The sequence below is a fragment of the Heteronotia binoei genome, chromosome 12 (genome assembly GCF_032191835.1).
Source record: "Heteronotia binoei isolate CCM8104 ecotype False Entrance Well chromosome 12, APGP_CSIRO_Hbin_v1, whole genome shotgun sequence".
NCBI lineage: Eukaryota > Metazoa > Chordata > Lepidosauria > Squamata > Gekkonidae > Heteronotia > Heteronotia binoei.
In genome coordinates, this window is record NC_083234.1 from 51559652 (window position 1) to 51565636 (window position 5985).

A 5985-nucleotide genomic window follows, 5' to 3' on the forward strand; every position below is an offset into this window, starting at 1 on the left:
TAAATTATTAGTCAGGAATATTCCTAAATATTTAACCTTTTTTTCATTCTTAAATCCTGAGAGCTGCTCCAATCTTTCAATTTGATCCTTTTCCATATTTTTCAATAGAATCTTAGTTTTAGTGGCATTCAATTTAAATCCAGATACTTCTCCAAACTCATTCAGTCTTTGTTTAAGGCGCTCTATCGATGACATAGGTTGTTCTAGTATAAATACCAAATCATCTGCAAATGCCAACGTCTTTAATTCTGTATTATTTATTCTAATTCCTTGAATTTGGGAATCTTCTCTTATCTTCTTAATCAGCGGCTCCAAAGTCAATATAAAAAGTAGTGGAGATAGAGGGCACCCTTGTCTTGTACCTTGTTCTATTTCTATTGAATCCGTCGTTACTCCATTAAAATTAGCTTTGGCTGTCTGTTTCGTGTAAATTGCTTCGACCATTGAGCAATATCTTTCTCCACATCCAACTCCTGCCAATGTCTCTTTAATGAAGTTCCAGTTGACATTGTCAAAAGCCTTTTCCGCGTCTATCAAAATCGCCGCGAATTCTTTATCTGAATGTTCCCTATAATATTCAATTGCATTCAGAAACAGTCTCACGTTTTGGTTCATTAAACGTTCCGGGACAAAACCTGTTTGATCTTCATGAACTAGACTTCTGATAACTTTCTTCAATCTATTTGCTAATATTGTTGCGTAGATCTTATAATCACTATTCAATAGAGAGATTGGTCTATAATTTTTAATTTCTGCTGGGTCAGAATCTTCTTTGTGTATGAGAGATATTAAGGCCTCTTTCCACGATTCCGGAATCTCCCCCGTGTTGTAAACATTTTCCAATACTCTCTTAAAGGGCAGCAGCAACTCATCTTCGAAAACTTTGAAGAATTCAATCGGCAGTCCGTCTGTACCCGGCGTCTTGTTACTTTTTTGAGTTTTAATAGCTTCAACTACTTCCTGCATTGAAATTGGGCTCTCTAAACTTACTTGTTGTTCCTTTGTTAATTGCTTCAGTTCCACTTCTTTTACATAAGTCTCTTGTTTTTGCTGATCAATCTTCTGTTTCTTATACAAATTCCGATAGAAATTTTGAATAATTAATTTCATTTGAGAATTTTGGAAAGTCTCCTCCTCCGCCTCATTTCTTAACATCTTTATGATCTTTTTCTCCTTCTCTTTCCTCAGTCTATACGCCAACCATCTACTCACTTTATTTGCATTTTCAAAATAATTTTGTCTTGTCCATTTTAACTTCCTCTCAATTTCCTCTGCCAGGAGAGTATTTATCTGATGCTGAGTAGCTATAATTTTGGTCCTAATCCCATTTGAGTTCGCCGCTTTCTGTTGCTTTTCAAAGCAATTCAGCTTTGTCAATAGTTCATTGTAAGTCTTCCTTTGTTCCCTTTTCCTCCTTGATGAATAACGGATAGCCACACCCCTAAAGAAGGCCTTGAATGCATCCCATATGATTGGAATCTTTGTATCCTTTTCCAAATTACGTTTAAAAAATTCTTGTATTTCTTTTTTAGCTTCTTCCAAAAACTTAGATTCCTTCAAAATTTGTAAATTTAAAGACCATCTAAAATTTCTTTTTTGTTCCTGGAATACCACCGAAATTGGACTATGATCCGCATACGATTGAGGAAGAATATCCACATGATTAACTGACAGTATCATTTCTAACGACATCCAAATCATGTCAATTCTTGACCAAGACTTATGTGGTTGTGAATAAAAAGTAAAATCTGCTGTACTCGGATTTCTTGTTCTCCAAGCATCTACTAGGTTCAGTTCCTCAGCCATTTTCAAAAAGGAGTTTGGTAGTAGATTTCGAGTCTTCGTTTTTTTCTTCTGAACATCCTCATATTTTTTATCCAGTTTCACATCAAATATCGCGTTATAGTCTCCTATAATGCAGTATCTATCCGAATTCATCTCTCTAAGCTTAAGATACAAATCTTGATAGAATTTTTCCTGATTTTCATTGGGGGCATATATATTGCCCAAAATTGTTTTCTGGCCATTTAGTTCCACTTCAACGATAAGAATTCTTCCTTGCTCATCCGAATATAGGCATCTCGAATTAATCTGTTTAGGAATAAAAATTGCTACTCCCTTCTTCTTCTTCTGCGGGTCACATGAAGCGTATAAGACTCCCAATTTCTTATTTTCTAAGTACTTTACATTATCTTTCCGAATATGAGTTTCCTGTAAACAAATAATTTGTGCGCCAGATTTCCGCAATTGTTGAAAGACTCTTTTCCTCTTTCCGGGTTCATTTAATCCGTTGACGTTCAAAGAGAGTATTCTAGTTTCTGCTTTAGGATTCATTTTGCCGGTTCCTTACTATCAGGTATCTTGAATTCCTTCTTACTCTGGAGTCTTGTCTTTATCTTGTCACGTTTCTCCTTAGGGGATTCTCCCGCCGGAGATTCCTGAACCTCATCTGGTTGTTCGCCCCCTGACTCCGATCCACTCCGTTCCACATATTGGGTCCAAAATTCTTCCATCTTTGCCTCAGTAGTGATGTTGTACCTCTTCGCTTGAAATGTAAAAAAGAGGCCTTGTGGAAATAACCATCTAAACTGAATTTCATGCTTGATTAGCCATGTGGACAATTTCTTGAATTTAAACCTCCTCTGTCTTACACTCCAGGGTATCTCTTTCAAAATTTTTATTTTGTTTCCCTTCCAATTAATTTCACACTCTCTAGTTTTTCTCAGAACTCTTTCTGTTGTTTCTGATCGCAAAAGTTTAACTTGGACCTCCCTGGGGAGTTTAAACTTCCTTATGTAGCTTGATGAGACTCTTTTGGCCCATAAGATGTCTCTTGGACCTTCTTCTAGTAATTCTTCCTCATCCACTGTTAAAATATCCATTATTTTACTGGGTAGGTCTTCATCCCTCTCTTCAGGTATATTTTGAAACCGCAGAATTGTTGCTGCTTTCTCCATTTCCAATTTCATCAGACGGTCTTCCATCTCCACCAACTCTGTTTGGTTCCTTCTAGCTATGTCTCTTGTCTGTTTGTTCCATTCTTCCACTCTGTCTACTTTAGCGGTTAATTCATGTACTTGTTGCGTATTGGCCAGTACTTGTTTTTGAAATTCTACCAGCTGATCATTTGTCTTCTTTATCTCGCCCATCAGATCTGTTCTTAGTTCGTCCATTGTTTCATGGCTTTTCTTAAATCCAGCTGTGACGCTCTTCTGCAATTTCTCTAGTGCATCTTGGGTGGCAGCGCCTGGAGTCATTTTACTTCCCCCCGGCGATGGGGTTCCTTGCTGATATTTTTTAATCTTTGTTTCTGTCATTTACAACCTTGCTAAGCCAAATCTAATGGCTTGCTTCCTTCTCAGTTTACTCTTCACCCCAACCTACCAATTTCTGCTTGGAATAGCCTATAACAATTCAATATTCATAAAACCAATCCCTTCAATTTAAGATAAATCAACTCCACCCGTTAATTCACCCTTCAAAAATCAGTATTTCAGTTCATAAAGTGTATATCAAATTTCTCAATTAATTACATATCAATTAATGCTTAAAAGGCTCTAAACATTCAATAAAAAATGAGATTTCCCAATAATCAATTAATCCACCAGCTTATTATAGTTTGACAATAGTCAAATACAGTTTCACAAGCACTTGTACCAATATGCCATTATACAGACAGGCTCTTTAAAAAGTTTATTTAAAGTCTTATCTGCTCCTTGTCTGCTGCTTCCTCTTCTTTCTTCCTTCTTCCCTTGCTTCTTCTCTTCTGGCTTCTGTGTCTCTGTCTCTCAAGTCCTATTATTCTATGAGTCTGGATCCAATTAAAAAGTAATCCCTATTAGTTCAATTATGATCAGTTTCTGTTATACTGAGTTTGTTTGTATTCAGCTCCTGTTATGTTCAATGCCAAGCCCAGAGTACAGGTGAACTAGCTGTTCTAGAAGAGACCATAGAAGATAAGAAAATCCGGGAAAAAAGCCAACACCAAGCAAAACAAAACCTCCACCAAAGCTTCTCTCTGCTCCTGCTGATTATCAACCCAGACACAGACACAACACCCGGCTCTTCGGTAAAGTGCGGCCGCGTCAAATGCCGCTAAGAACCGCCTCTTTACCCTTTCAATTCTTCCACCCGAACACCCAATACAAGTAGAAAAAAAAAATAAAAAATAAAGATAAGCAGAAAAAGAAAAAATATAATCCAACGACCACCGACCACCACTAGATCTTGCCAGCACCAACACCAAGACTGTAGATAGGGGGGGGGAATTTCTTCAGCCCGGGGAAGCAAGTTTCTCTGCCCCTTGCCTTCCTAAGAGACAGCTAGATCCCGTCCGCCATTAACACTCCTTCCAAAATGCCTCCCCCGGGCCAACAACGGTCCAAAACCTCTTCTTCCCTCCACGCTCCTACTTCTTAACTTTTAAACCCCTTCCACCGACTCCGCTCACCCGATCAGGCTTCTGCTCAGCTCCACCGCTTTGGTTTCCGTTTTTTGTCCTCAGCCGGCTCCCGAGGCTCGCGCCGCCACTCACCCCCTCTCTCCACCGCTTTTCTTCACAGCCTCACTTCCGCGTCTCTCGGATCCCCGGCCCGAAGACCTCTCCTCAAGCTCAAGCTCTTTATAGCTACCTGGGAGGAGGGACCCACTCTCGAGCAGTCTTTTGGGTACAGCTGTTAGAAGCCTCGCTCCCCCTCCACTCTCCTTCACTCCGGTGGCACAGTTTAGCGCCGAAGCGTTGAGGGGTAACGGCCAGGAGGAACCGGCGTCTGGTGGGGAACCTCCGCTCCCCCCCGACAACCAGAAGCCCTCCGACTCCGGAGCGTCCCCTGACAGCTCCGATAGGGGTGTCTCCCGTCCGGGAAACCCCCTCTGTCACCCCCCAAACAGAGTTCCTTCTCGAGCTCGAGTAAGGAGCTCCGCTTCACTCCGCCATCTTCCGGAAGTCTCCCGATCCACATGTGATTCTGAAGTCACTTGCGCCTTTTCTGAGCACCATTCCTCGAGGGGCCCCATACTTTCAGATAAGTGGGCAAGGCCCTTGTGTAGTGGGCCTTGTGGTTGGCAGATGGTTTTCACCTTGAACTTACTGCCACTGAAGTACAGGTGAGCTGCAGGCCTCCCTGAGGTGGAGGCCTCATGCCAGAAATGGAAGTAAACATGGCTCTTTTGGATGACAGTAATTGTGATCACTGACTTATGCATGCTTTTGTGTGTGTTTGGTTGGCTCCAATAAAAGGTGTGACATTGCTTTTAGGTTTGGGATCTTTCTTGGGACCAACAAGACTATTTGTAATCCCGTATTTGGTTTAGAGAGCCAGTTTGGTGTAGTGGTTAAGTGTGTGGACTCTTATCTGGGCGAACCAGGTTTATTCCCCACCCCTCCACTTGCAGCTGCTGGAATGGCCTTTGATTAGCCATAGCTATCGCAGGAGTTGTCCTTGAAAGGGCAGCTGCTGTGAGAGCCCTCTCAGCCCCACCTCTCTCACAGGATGTCTGTTGTGAGGGGAGAAGATATAGGCAGGGTATAAATCTGCAGTCATCTTATTATTATTATCCACCATCACCTCCAGTTTTTTCTCTGAAGTGCTAATTTCAGCCAGCTTATTTCCCTTCCTCCCCACTGGTTCTGTCCAATATTTATAAAATATTTTCATCCTGCCATTTCCCCCTATCAAGGGGAGGCTCAAAACATGTTCACCTGCAACATTTTTATCCTGATTACCATCTTATTAACTAACATTGAATCTTTAGCCTATTCTCTAATTGGGGTTCTTCAACCCATGGGTTGGGACCCAGAGATGGGACATGGAGTCCCAGTTGCTGGGTTGCAAGCAGCTATGCAGCCTCTACTTTTTTTTCAGGAAGGACCTGCTGGTGGTTTGCATGCATCGAAAGAAGGTGCCAGGTCTCCTCTTCTTCCATGCATGTATAGAGGCACAAGCTAAGGAGTTGAGATCGCTTGCTGATTAAGCATGTTCCTTT